This window comes from Cherax quadricarinatus, chromosome 17 (assembly GCF_038502225.1).
Source record: "Cherax quadricarinatus isolate ZL_2023a chromosome 17, ASM3850222v1, whole genome shotgun sequence".
NCBI classification, from domain to species: domain Eukaryota; kingdom Metazoa; phylum Arthropoda; class Malacostraca; order Decapoda; family Parastacidae; genus Cherax; species Cherax quadricarinatus.
In genome coordinates, this window is record NC_091308.1 from 23406512 (window position 1) to 23421253 (window position 14742).

Here is a 14742-nt window from a genome sequence, read left to right on the forward strand (position 1 = left end):
GTTCAACGATGAGAAATTTCAATTACTCAGATATGGTAAACATGAGGAAATTAAATCTTCATCAGAGTACAAAACAAATTCTGGCCACAAAATAGAGCGAAACACCAACGTCAAAGACCTGGGAGTGATTATGTCCGAGGATCTCACCTTCAAGGACCATAACATTGTATCAATCGCATCTGCTAGAAAAATGACAGGATGGATAATGAGAACCTTCAAAACTAGGGAGGCCAAGCCCATGATGACACTCTTCAGGTCACTTGTTCTATCTAGGCTGGAATATTGCTGCACTCTAACAGCACCTTTCAAGGCAGGTGAAATTGCCGACCTAGAAAATGTACAGAGAACTTTCACGGCGCGCATAACGGAGATAAAACACCTCAATTACTGGGAGCGCTTGAGGTTTCTAAACCTGTATTCCCTGGAACGCAGGAGGGAGAGATACATGATTATATACACCTGGAAAATCCTAGAGGGACTAGTACCGAACTTGCACACGAAAATCACTCACTACGAAAGCAAAAGACTTGGCAGACGATGCACCATCCCCCCAATGAAAAGCAGGGGTGTCACTAGCACGTTAAGAGACCATACAATAAGTGTCAGGGGCCCGAGACTGTTCAACTGCCTCCCAGCACACATAAGGGGGATTACCAACAGACCCCTGGCAGTCTTCAAGCTGGCACTGGACAAGCACCTAAAGTCAGTTCCTGATCAGCCGGGCTGTGGCTCGTACGTTGGTTTGCGTGCAGCCAGCAGCAACAGCCTGGTTGATCAGGTGCTGATCCACCAGGAGGCCTGGTCACAGACCGGGCCGCGGGGGCGTTGACCCCCGAAACTCTCTCCAGGTAAACTCCAGGTAAACACTCTAATTACCAGACATAATGAGGGCAAATTCCTAGGCCTATACCTTGACAACAACCTGAATTTCAGCACCCATATCTAACACATATCAAAAAAAGTATCCAAAACAGTTGGGATCCTCTCCAAGATACGATACTACGTGCCGCAAAATGCCCTTCTCACACTATACCATTCACTCATTTAGCCATACCTCACCTATGCTATTTGTGCTTGGGGATCAACTGCAGCAATACACCTAAAGCCAATAATAACCCAACAAAAAGCCGCAGTAAGAATAATCACTAAATCCCATCCCTGGCAACACCCCCCCCACTCATCATAGATCTAAACTTACTCCCTGTTCAGAACATCCACACTTACTACTGTGCAATCTACATATACAAAATATACATATATAAATCTACATATATAAAATTCCAATATTAACCTTGACCTAAAATGCTTTCTTGATAGTTGTGACAGAACCCACAAGCTTAACACCAGACACAAACATCTCTACGACATTCCCCGTGTCCGACTAAACCTTTACAAAAATTCAATATATGTCAAAGGCCCTAAAATCTGGAACACCCTACCTGAAAACTCTAGAACTGCAGACACATTCATCACCTTCAAAACTACCGTTAGAAAACATCTTATCTCCCTGATACACCCCGTCAACTAACTACATAAAAACCACCTGGTGGTTCACACTTACACTCACTCACCCATTTGACTATAAACACAGAAATACGTATCTTAATCTTAAAATAATGATTCCTAACTAGTCACAAGTTTGCCTGTGATACTCCAATATAGAAACTATGTATTGTGCCACATTGCTAAACTCACAAACTAGTATTTAGTCACTTAGTATTTAGTCAACTTACTCCACAATTTGTAATAATTTAGGGTTAAGAATTAATCTAAGTTTGCCCGAAATGCCTAGCCATGCTAGGTGTTCTAGTGGCCCCCTCTGTAATTACTATATTATTACATGTAAACCACACAATAACCAAAATCTGTAACCCCCTCATTGTAATCCTTATAGAGAATAAAGTTTGATTTGATTGATTTGATCCTTCCACTATGGTCGAGGTTCCTTTTTCGAACGCTGGAAAACAGGGCTTGATACGGCGTATGCTGTCAGTGGCCCTATAAAATCCCAACAACAACAACAGTGGCCGTGGCCTGGTATACCTGGATTATTATTATTATAATCAAGGGTGAAGCGCTAAACCCGGAGGATTATACAGTGCCTGGGGGGGATGTGGAAGGCATTCAGGCTTAATTCAAGGAACTGGAGCACAGATCCAATTCCCTAAATCAAGAGCCCCTCACCAACATCAAGGAACCTTCCTTGAGGGGTGGTATACCTGGAGAGGGTTTCGGGGGTCAACGCCCCCGCGGCCCGGTCTGAGACCAGGCCTCGTGGCGAATCAGGGTCTGATCAACCAGGCTGTTACTGCTGGCCTCACGCAAACTGACGTACGAACCACAGCCCGGCTGGTTAGGTACTGACTGTAGGTGTCTGTCCAGCGCCTTGTTCAAGACAGCCAAGGGTCTATCGGTAATTCCCCCGTATGTATGCTGGGAGGCAATTGAGCAGTCTTGGGCCCTTGACATTTATTGTGTTGTCTCTCAGTGTACTTGTGGCACCCCTGCATTTAATTGGGGGAATGTAGAATCTCCTGCCGAGTCTTGCTTTCATAAGGACTGATTTTCGTGTGCAAGCTTGGCACTAATCCCTCTAGTATTTTCTAGGTGTATATTATCATGTCTTTCTCGCCTGCATTCCAGGGAATAGAGATCAAGGGGCTTCAAACATTTTCAGTAATTTAGGTGCTTTATCATACTTGTGTGTGCTGTGAAAGTTGTTTGTACACTTTCCAGATCAGCAATTTCGCCCGCCCTGAAGGGGGCAGTTAGTGTACAGCAGTATTCCAGCCTAGAGAGAGCAAACGATTTGAAGAGAATCATTATGGGCTTGGCATCCCTAGTTTTGAAGGTTCTCATTATCCATCCTTTCATTTTTCTAGCAGATGCAGTAGATACATTGTTGTGGTCTTTGAAGGTGAGATCCTCTGACATTATCACTCCCAGGTCCTTCACATTACTTTTTCACTCTGTTGTATTGTTAGAATTTGTGTACCCTAATTCTGTTTTAATTTCCTCAAGTTTTCCATATGTGAATAGTTGAAATTTCTCCTCACTGAGCTTCATATTGTTTTGAGTGGCCAATTTGAAGATTTGGTTGGTGTCCACTTGGAGTCTTGTGGTGTCTTTGATGGAGGACACTGTCATGGCAATTCGGGTATCATCCGCAGAGGAAAACACGGAGCTATGGCTTACATCCCTGTCTATCTCAGATATGAGGACGAGGAACAGGTGGGAGTGAGTACTGTGCCTTGTGGAAGAGCTTTTCACTGTAGCTGCCTCAAACTTTACTCTTTTTACTGTTTTTCTTTGTGTTCTGTTTGTTAGGAAGTTGTAGATCCATCTACCAACTTTTCCTGGTATTCCTTTATCACGCATTTTGTGCGCTATTACACCTTGGTCACACTTGTCGAAGGCTTTTGCAAAGTCTGTGTATACTACATCTGCATTTTGTTTATCCTCTATAGCATCCAGGACCTTGTCATAGTGGTCCAGTAGCTGGGACAGGCAAGAGCGACCTGCGCTAAACCCGTGTTGACCTGGGTTGTGTAATTGATGGGTATCTAGGTGGATGGCAGTCTTGCTTCTTCGAACCCCTCCAAAGATTTTTATGGTATGGGATGTTAGTGCTATCAATCTGTAGTTCTTTGCAATTGCTTTACTACCACCTTTGTGAGTGTGGGATGACCCCGGTGTCCATGCTCCCTCTTCATAGAATGCTGAAGGTACAGTGCTAGTCACGGCATTATGCCGCCCCTCCCCCACACATGTACCAAAACAAACACATACCATGATAGATTATAATATATATATTTGCACACTGAGGTTTTAATACTGGGTGCTGCGTCCTTTACACTTAATCACATCACTCAGCCATGTAGGAAGACTCACATACAAATTCTTGAGGATTTTGGGAGGTCTATTCCATGCCTCATGTAGAGCAGCCTCCAGCCGTGGGATGGAACTGATATCCTTGCCGAGTAAACTATGTTTCATTATTGACCAGAGGTTCTCAATAGGGTTTAGGTCTAGGGAATTGCCTGGCCAGTCATTAAAGAATCTCACTTCACAGTCCTTAAGCCACTAAACTACAGATTTGGTGGTATGACAAGGTGCACCATCCTGCATAAAAACCATAGCCCCCCACTTGTCAAAATGCCTCAGGTAAATTGTCACACAGTGAGTTCACCAATGCTCTGAGCACTGAAACACCCCCAAACCATGAGCAAGTCTGGGTGTTTGGTGGTCCCACAGGTGTAGTGTGGGTCTTGCGGTTCCCCACAGTTACAGGTGACGGTGAAGGTTGCTTCATCACTCCAAAGCACTTCAGACCACTGTTGAGAATTTCAATGAAGATATTTCTTTGCATAATCCAGCCTCCGTTTCTTCTGTGGCTTGGAGAGGATCGGTTTCTTAACCTGGTGGTGACTACTGTAGCCCAGTTCTCACACACGTCTGTTAACAGTTCTTACAGACACCTCTGAGAGAATATGTGAGTTCTTTTCTTTCAATTCTCTAGCAGTTATCTTAGGTGTACTCTCTTAACTGCTACTTTAACACAGTTAAGGTATGAGCAGATGCCTTCTTGAAGGGGCCAGGCTGAGGTTTGGCAGATGGTAACTCAATACAGTGGACCCCCGCATAACGATGGCATCACATAGCGATTAATCCGCATACCGCTTGCTTTAATCGCAAAAATTTTGCCTCGCATACCGCTTAAAAACCCGCTCACCGATTTTCGTCCGAGACGCGTCCAATGTGCGGCCTCAGCCACGCTCACATGTTCCGCCGGTGGCATTGTTTACCAGCCAGCCTCCGCGGTAACATCCAAGCATACAATCGGAATATTTCGTATTATTACAGTGTTTTCGGTGCTTTTTCTGGAAAATAAGTGACCATGGGCCCCAAGAAAGCTTCTAGTGCCAACCCTACAGCAATAAGGGTGAGAATTACAATAGAGATGAAGAAAAAGATCATTGATAAGTATGAAAGTGGAGTGCGTGTCTCCGAGCTGGCCAGGTTGTATAATAAACCCCAATCAACCATCGCTACTATTGGTGGTACAGCTGCTGCTGCACTGTCAGCTGCTGCTGCTGCTGCACTGTCAGCTGCTGCTGCTGCTGTAGCATCGTCTGCTGCTGCTGTAACATCGTCTGTTGCTGCTGTAGCATCGTCTGTCGCTGCTGTACCACCGTCAGCTGCTGCTGCTGCTGTAACATCGTCTGTTGCTGCTGTAGCATCGTCTGTTGCTGCTGTACCACCGTCAGCTGCTGCTGCTGCTGTAGCATCGTCTGTTGCTGCTGTAGCATCGTCTGTTGCTGCTGTAGCATCGTCTGTTGCTGCTGTACCACCGTCAGCTGCTGCTGCTGCTGCTGTAGCACCGTTGTTGGTGTGGCTTATTGAGAATACCAAGAAACAATTAACCCCAGAGGATTTGCCACCCAGGATAACCCAAAAAAGTCAGTGTCATCGAAGACTGTCTAACTTATTTCCATTGGGGTCCTTAATCTTGTCTCCCAGGATGCAACCCACACAAGTCGACTAACACCCAGGTGAACAGGGAAAAATGCCTGGAACTAGTGCTCATATTGGTGAATTTAAAGCCAGCAAAGGTTGGTTTGAGAGATTTAAGAATCGTAGTGGCATACACAGTGTGATAAGGCCTGTTCTGGAAGAAAATGCCAAACAGGACCTACAGTACTCAGGAGGAAAAGGCACTCCCAGGACACAGTGTCTCATCAGTCATTGCTGCATCTTCAATAAAGGTAAGTGTCATTTATTCTTCATTTAGTAGACTAGTACATGCACAATATATACTGTGCATGTACTACTCTACTATTGTGCATGTATCCTTCTCTTTGTGTGTGGGAAAATGTATATTTCATGTGGTAAAATTTTTTTTTTCATACTTTTGGGTGTCTTGCACGGATTAATTTGATTTCCATTATTTCTTATGGGGATAATTCATTCGCATACCGATTATTTCGCATAACAATTACCCCTCTTGCACGGATTAAAATCGTTATGCGGGGGTCCACTGTACTGCCATCAGCCTTAAAATGCTGCACCCAGTTCCTCACTGAACACTCACACACACCAATATTCTCCACTATTTCTTTTGCCTGGTGTGCAGGTTTGTGATTAAAGCCCCATTTATATGGCAGGTTAGATTCCAGGCTACCGCCGTAAAGTGGAACACCCTTTTTTTCCACTTATAAATGCATATAAAAACTAGATAACAAGTTTACACTTAACATATATTAAGTTAGCAATAGAACTAGGCAATAAAAAAGTAAAATACACATATAGTACACTCATTACTTACCTTAAAATATTTGCAGTCTTAATCTATGGTAAGATAAGTAGTATTTATTGTAAGAAATCAAGTGTGGTAAGTATGGTAGCCAGCCAGGCTGCCATGCCAGGTCACCCCACCCATACATAATACTCTATGACATTTAAGCATCCCAGAGCGATAAAATGCATATACAGTTTACTCATTATTTACCTTAAAATATTCGTAGTCTTAATGTAGGGTCAGAGGTGAGTAAACGAGATAAAACAAATAAATGAGAGAGAACGAGTACATGAGAGAGGACAGGGCAGAGTTATGTAAACAAACCAAGGGAACGCGTCTGGTTTTTGTACGAGTTACATTGTATACAAGTTGTCTCTATGTTGATTCAGTAGAATAAAGAGGAACACTCCCATTCTCATGTAATACCATTTTTAGAAGAAGTGATGCTCTGAGTGAAGGCATACGAAAGGAATAATTTTCTACAGTTACCCCCAGTAACACATTTTATCTTATGTTGGACTAGAGAAAACGTTATTCTTGTCATCACCCGTACAAGTCGTCTGGCTACCACATCTCATATTTATGCTAATTTATTCTATTGTGGGGTGTATTTATCATCTTTATGTGTTACGTATCGCATTTATTATACTTTGAAAAATTATCGTTGATGGATTAATGAAAATGTGTATATTAACATAATATATGACATTTAATTAGACTGGATGATTATTATTGAGTATTATTATCATTACTAATATGGCATCTTAAGACATAAGACACTGATTTTAATGTGTACCTGCATGCCAGCACAGTGTGTAAGTTTATTTAGGTACAGGTATACATAAGTATAATTATCAGAGTACCTGGTACCTGGTACCTGGAGTTTACCTGGAGAGGGTTTCGGGGGTCAACGCCCCTGCGGCTCGGTCTGAGACCAGACCTCACGGTGGATCAGGGTCTGATCAACCAGGCTGTTACTACTGGCCGCACGCAAGCTGACGTATGAACCACAGCCCGGTTGGTCAGGTACTGACTTTAGGTGCCTGTCCAATGCCTTCTTAACCCATAAACGGTCCAAGCAGATCTACGTTCACATGTGTAGTGCTACAAAAGTAGATCTACGTTTTTTTACATATTTTCAAATATAACAAAAAAAAAGTAGATCAAAGTTTTTTTACACATTTTCAAATGTAAAAAAACAAAAAGAAGATCTACTTTTTTTACATACTTTCAAATGTTGAAAAAACATATATATACATTTGGACCGTTTACGGATTAAAGACAGCCAGGGGTCTATTGGTAATCCCCCTTGTGTAGGCTGGGAGGCAGTTGAACAGTCTTGGACCCCGGACACTTATTGTGGTGTCTTTCGATGTACTCGTTGCATCCCTGCTTTTCATTGGGGGAATGTTGCATCTCCTGATGAGTCTTTTGCTTTAAAATATGAAATATGAAATTTTTAAATACACTTGAAATTTAGGAGTTTTCAGACATAATGGAGAGACATGGTACTTACAGAGCTTATGGAGAATGTCAGCAAACCAAGCAGGGCACAGTGACCGTATTAGAAAGTCAGGTGGGGGGAGCCGTATAGCGAGTTTAGGTCATAATATGAAATGTCCATATTAGTGGAATGCCATAAAGCGAAATGCCATAAGGCGGAGCCCTACTGTATAGACACAAAACCAAAAGAAACTCTGGACAAGAGGTGGGGTGGATGAGAGACAAAAGTGCAACACTTTCTCTCACCATGGCAGCCACGTGAGCACTGAGGAGTCACTGTGGAGTGTGGCAGCAGACCATGACATCATGCTAACGGCTGCTATTTGGCATAATGCACTGACGAAAAAAGACCCCTCCGTATGGTAGGCCTTTGATTTTCGTCATGGCATTATGCCGGGGTGGTCACCCGGCATAATTCCGTGACTAGCACTGTACGTGACAGGGGCTTCTTGCAGTTCTTGATAAACACAGCATTCCATTAGTCCAGACCAAGGGCAGAGTGCATGGGCATGTCATTTATTGCCTTTGGTGGCAAAAGCTTTTGCTTTGCACAGTGAGGGTCTGGGTTCGATTCCCTGCGAAGGGGTGGAAACATTGGGCGTGTTTCAATACACAGGTTATCCACATTCACCCATCAGTAATAATGCATACCTGGGTGTTAGTCGACTGTTGTGGGTCACATCCTGGCACAAAACTGACCTAATTTGCCCGAAATGCTCTGCATAACGAGCGGCTTTCTATGTAGTAATATGTCATTGATGTCAGCTAGGCCTGTATACGTACCTTGTACATGTACTTATAGGAATAAAGATATTACTGTTTTATTATTATTAAAAGTCACAATACCATCTCCCATCCCCCACCTCCCCCTTCCGTATATATTCTGGCTCTTCTCTTAGTGTAATTAATTAAAATTTTTTTTTAAAGAGGTGGACCTGTAAGCCAGTGGAAGCTTCGGTTGGATTACCTCAAGCTCCAGTGGTGATCATCATGAATAATAATAACAACTTTATTTCAAACTTGATGCATGTTTGTACAAAGGAGTATAACAATTGAGTGTACAGGCCAAAAGCCCCTTTATATGCAGAGCATTTTGGGCAAACTTAAGATTAATAAGGCAATAACAGTGCAGTAATTTTGTACATATGGTCATTAGGTGAGTTTACAATGAGTACAAGAGAATTGAATATTCTATTAGTTCATGCAATATGGCTTTAATTGGTTTCCTGTGTCAGGAAATATTCGATTTCCTGACAAATCTTACCTAAACTAGCCCTGTGCATTTTTGTGTGTGACTAGACACAGGGTTCTGTAAGTGTCTGTAGGTAGATACTGTGCCTGTCTATAAAGGAACATATCTGCTATTGCTTTTTCTTATTATGTTGTTGCTATCAGTTCTGACATACTTGGGACAAAGGGAATTCCCAGATATTTCACTGAAGTGATGGTTTTCCCATTACACACCTCTTCAAGGGGGGCTCCTTGACGTGGTGAAGAGGCTCTTGGTCTGAGGAATTAGACCTGTCGGTCTCCTTCCTCAGATCGAACCTAATTACCCCCCAATCCCCCCTTCCCTCTCCCATCCTCCCCATCCTCCCCTTTTTCCTTTCCTCCTCCTCCTCCCCACCCCTCCCTTTTGCCCTTCCTTTTTGGCCTTTGGGATTTTTCCCACAGGCATGCTAGTTCCTAGGTAGGGGAAAGGGTACCGGGGTCCATCCCATTCTGTTGAGGTTCTTGGTGGTGGCGTAGTTTGCCGTGGAATCTGGATTGCCTGGGGATATTCCGATCCCTCTCCAGTATCCCGGAGGGTGGCTTTGGGTGTCTTTCGGGCGACGGGTGTATCTCTGGAAGCCACCTTTTGGATTCCGGGGGTGGTGGCCGAAGGAGGTATGCTTTGTGGCAGACATCCAGCTGCCCTCTCTTTTGTCCACCGAGGTAGCTCGGCAGATGTAAGGTTGCTATCCCGGATTGCTGGTTCACTCACATGATGGGTAGGGTATGGCACGGGTTCCATACGGCATCTGCGCTACTTGCGGTGCTGAGGTCCTCTTGGGCGCAGAGGAAGATTTCTGGCCCTTTCATTCCTCCTAGGAACTATCCCTCCCCGGTCCCCCCTTTTTTTATTATTTTTTTATTTTTATTTTATTTTCTTTCTTTTTTTTCTTAAAAACAAAAAGAAAGAAGTAACCTAACCATGGAAGCCCTAGTCCATGAACCTGCTACCCCCAGGCCCCTTCTTGATAAAGCACCCTGTTCTGACCCCGCCTCGTCTTTGGACCACTCTTTGGACACTCCTAATGCCTCTGTACCTCTTGCCGGTGCTGTTTTCTCACCCGCTTCAGGTACTGAGGTCTCGACTGACTCCTTCGATTTATCTGACCTCTGCTCTCCTTTGACTATGCTTCCGGCCTCTCCCTCTACGGTGCGGCAATTTTCGAATCGCCGGCCCGTTCCATGTCGGACCAACTCTGGTCCCACACCTAAACACCAACGACAGTTGCCTGCTGATGATACTTCTCCACCTTCTCGTTCTTCTCAGAAAAGATCGGCACGTCCTGCACTCCCTTTCCACGCTCAGTTTCAGAATGCACAATGGACTAAATTCTTCACTTTACGACCGACTTCCTCTATTGCCTATCTTTCAGACCATAGTATTGGCAAGGCACTCCTACGCCATGTTGGTAAAGATATTTCTTTTCATGCTCTTAAGAGCAGTCCACGCATCATCACTGTACAGAATGCTACCCAAGCTCATGATCTTTCTCTTCTTTCCCTTATTGATACTGTTCCTGTCACTATTGAAAAGCATCATTCCTTCAATTCTTGTAGTGGTACCGTCATTCTGCCCCATTCCATAGTTCGACAAAATTTCCAGACATGTGGCAATGACATTCTTGAACAGCTGGAACTCCAAGATTTCTCAATCCTCTAGGTAGACACTTATGTTCTTCCTGCCCGCGGGCGGAGACGATACCCTAGCAATGTGGCTCATTTAACTTTTGACAGCCGTGAACTCCCATCCTCAGTTTATGTAGTAGGATATCGGTTACAAGTTCGAAAGGTGATCCCTACACCGCAACAGTGTAGAAATTGCTGGCGATTTGGCCATCCAGCGAAATATTGCAGATCTATAGCCGAATGCCCAGTCTGTGGTGCCAATGACCATTCTAATACGTCTTGCAATCGACCTCCCTCTTGCCTTAATTGTCAAGAGGCTCACCCTTCATACTCTCGCCATTGCCAAGTCTACTTAAATGAGCGGGAAATCCGTTACCTCAAAGAGGCAGAAGGTCTCCCTTATGCCATGGCAGTTTCTCATCTCCGCCTCCAAGGGAGACTACCTCGTGTTTCTTATTCCCATGTTTCAAAACGTCCCCCCACTTCTGGGGTCCCATCTTCTGCAGCCTCCTCTGTGGTTACCTCTCCCATAGTCACTCCTGTATCTAATTCTTTTGCTGTCCTGGGCTCACACGTCCCTACTTCAATGCCTCAGTCTGTTCTCGCTTCTTCGTGTTCTCCCTCACAAGCCTCGGTATCGACAAGATCTCATACGACACCTCCTCCCAATCGTCCCTCTACTTCTCAGAAGTCATAAAAAGGTCCTTTAACCCCTCCTTCCCTTCTTCCACCTCCTCATTTTACCTTCCCTGTCTCTGTACCTGGTTCTTCCCCTCTCACTGGCTCTGTTACAAGTGTAGAGGTTCACCCTCCTCCTCGTACTGTACCTTCCTCCCCTGTTCCCTCCCAAGTTTCTTCCTCTTCTGCCACCTCCCAGGTTTCTGCCTCTTCTGTCCCCTTCCACGCTTCTTCTCCATTTCCCTCCACCCTTTCGCCCCCCCCCTACCTTGGTACAGTCCATTACAGTCCCAATCTTTACTCATCCTCCCCCTACCATCTCCAATATTGTTTCCCATACGACATCAGTGAATTCCGAAATACTTGAAGCAATCTCTGAATATACTGCAGAGACTAAACCATCAATGGACACTGATCCACCCTCTGTTCCTTCTCTCTCCTCTCCTCCATCTGCGCAACTCCTTTCTTCACAGTGCACCGTTCCTTCGCTGCTTGAACGTTTTTCGCTGCCTCCGCATGTGGACTTTTCTAACCCCTCTAGTCCGTAGGAACCCTTACCTGCGGATTTCAGATATCTTTATCGTTGCCAATCATGGCCTATTTACAGTGGAATATACACGGCCTCAGGGGTAATCAGGGTGAGCTTCAGATGTTACTCTCCCAGTTTTTCCCTGTTGGTGTTTGCTTACAAGAACCAAAATTACACTCTGCTGTTATCTATCCCAAGTCAGGCTATAATTTATTGTATTCTTCAGATCCTTTTCCTGATGGGACCTTTAATGAAAGTGACCTTCTATGCACTGATATTCCGTACCATCAGCTATTTGTTCGTACTTCGCTGCATTACACAGCAGCCCGTATCCACTTGCATAGGCGGTATACGCTCTGTTCTTTATATCTCTCTCCTTCTCGGGCATTATCTATTCCAGATATTGCCTTTCTTGTTTCGTCATTACCGCCACCACTAATGTTACTTGGCGATTTTAATGCCCATCATTTCCTCTCGGGGGGGTCTCACTGTGATTCCCGTGGCATTGAATTAGAGGCTTTTCTTGCCACCCACCCCCTCCATGTTTTAAATACAGGTACTCACACCCATTTTGATCCTCGGATTCACACACTCTTTTGCATCGATCTCTCAGTCTGCTCTTCCTCCGCCGCATTAGACTTCACCTGGTCTGTTCTCCCGGATTTACATGACAGTGATCATTTCCCAATCATTCTTACTTCCCCTTCATATTCACCACCTCTTCGTATCCCACGCTGGCAATTTGATCAGGCAAATTGGAACCTTTACTCACAACTAACTGTTTTTAGTGAGGTTCCTTCTTCGTCCTCCATTGATGAGCTTTTACACCTCTTCTCGTCCTCCGTTTTAACCGCAGCTTCTCATTCTATACCCCAAACTTCGGGCAGGCATTCTCAGAAATGCGTGCCTAGGTGGTCTCCTGCTTGTGCTCGTGCAGTACGTTTGAAACGCGCTGCGTGGGGCAGGTACAGGTACAATAGAACTACGGAGAGACTTCTTGATTTTAAGCAGAAGCATGCGGTCGCTCGCCGTGTCATCCGTGATGCTAAACGCACTTGCTGGCGAGATTATGTCTCCACCATCACCTCTGCTTCCTCTATGAGTGCAGTCTGGAAAAAAGTACGAAAACCGAGTGGTAAATATTCTCCTGACCCGGCTCCTGTTCTGCGGGTTGCCAGTGTTGATATAGCAAACCCACTAGATGCTGCCAATGAAATTGGCAATCATCTGGTCTGTATTTCTCAGGGGCTCCATCTATGCCCCTCGTTTCTTTCCTCAAAGTCTGCCAGAGAGTTAGCACCCTTGGACTTTTCTTCTCTCAGAGAAGAACAGTATAATGTGCCTTTTACACTTCAAGAACTGGAGACAACACTCTCAGCTTGCCGATCATCGGCAGCTGGGCCCAACGACATTCATATTCGTATGCTACAACATTTACATCAGTCAGCCCTTGCAGTCCTATTACACCTTTTCAATCTTATTTGGTCACATGGAGTTCTTCCACAGCCGTGGAAATCTGCCATTGTTCTCCCTTTCCACAAACCAGACGCTATGGGACATGAAGCCTCCCACTATCATTCCATTGCTCTTACCAGTGCAGTTTGCAAAGTGATGGAATGCCTGGTAAATAGACGTTTAGTGTGGTATTTAGAGACACACAACAGTCTCTCCACTCGTCAATATGGCTTTCGTAAGGGACGTTCTACCATAGACCCCTTACTATGCTTGGATACGTATGTTTGTAATGCCTTTGCGAATAACCACTCAGTTATTGCCATATTTTTTGACCTTGAGAAGGCATATGACACAACTTGGAGGTATAATATTTTGGCCCAAGCCCACTCCTTAGGCCTCCGAGGCAATCTACCATCCTTCCTTAAGAACCTTTTAACTGACAGACATTTCCGTGTTCAGGTTAATAATGTGCTCTCCCCGGACTTTATCCAAGCTGAAGGTGTCACCCAGGGATGTGTTCTGAGCACAACACTTTTTCTCCTTGCTATAAATGATTTGGCCTCTAGTCTTCCATCAAATATTTGGTCATCACTCTATGTTGATGACTTCACTATTGCCTGTGCAGGCGCTGACTGTCACCTCATTACAGTTTCTCTCCAGCATGCGGTCGACCGTGTTTCCAATTGGGCCACCACACATGGGTTTAAATTTTCCAGTACCAAAACTCACCAAATTACTTTCACTATACGCTCTGTCATCTCTGATCATCCTTTGTACCTCTATGGCTCCCGTATCCCTGAACGTGATACAGTCAGGTTTCTGGGCCTCCTCTTTGACCATAGGTTATCCTGGAAACCTCACATTACCTCTCTGAAGGCAACTTGTCACAGCCGGCTGAACCTTCTTAAAACCCTTGCTCATTTTTCATGGGGAGCTGATCGTCGAACTCTCCTTCACCTACATTCCGCCCTCATTTTATCGAAACTTGATTATGGTGACCAGATCTGTTCAGCAGCCTCTCCTGCTACTCTCTCTAGCCTTAACCCCATTCATCACCAAGGATTACATTTATGCCTTTGTGCTTTTCGCTCTTCCCCTGTTGAGAGCCTCTATGCAGAAGTGAATGTTCCATCCTTATCTGATCGCCGTGATGCCCATTGCCTTCGCTACTATGTACGCTCTCATGATCTCCGCAGTCCTTTCATTTATAGAATGGTCACTGATATTAGTAGACATTCTTTATTTGTTCGCCACCCCTGTTTACTCCGTCCCTTCTCTCTTCGCCTACATTCGCTCTTGTCTTCTCTTCAATTACCACCTTTCTATGTTCATGTAGCATCTCACTTTTCCCTACCCCCCTAGGAAGTTCCAGCTGTTCGAG

At 44.6% G+C, this 14742-nt stretch overlaps 1 protein-coding gene across 2 annotated transcripts in view; it reads left to right on the forward strand.

Annotated features, from left to right (window-relative positions):
- The first annotated feature begins 1966 nt into the window (after positions 1 to 1966).
- LOC128686360 (acyl-coenzyme A thioesterase 13) overlaps positions 1967 to 14742 on the forward strand; it is a 111520-nt gene continuing 98744 nt past the window's right edge. For both annotated transcript variants that reach the window (XM_070085873.1, XM_070085872.1), the window contains exon 1: positions 1967 to 2037. The gene's annotated coding sequence lies outside the window, so the exon portion shown is untranslated. The remainder of the gene's footprint in view (positions 2038 to 14742) is intronic.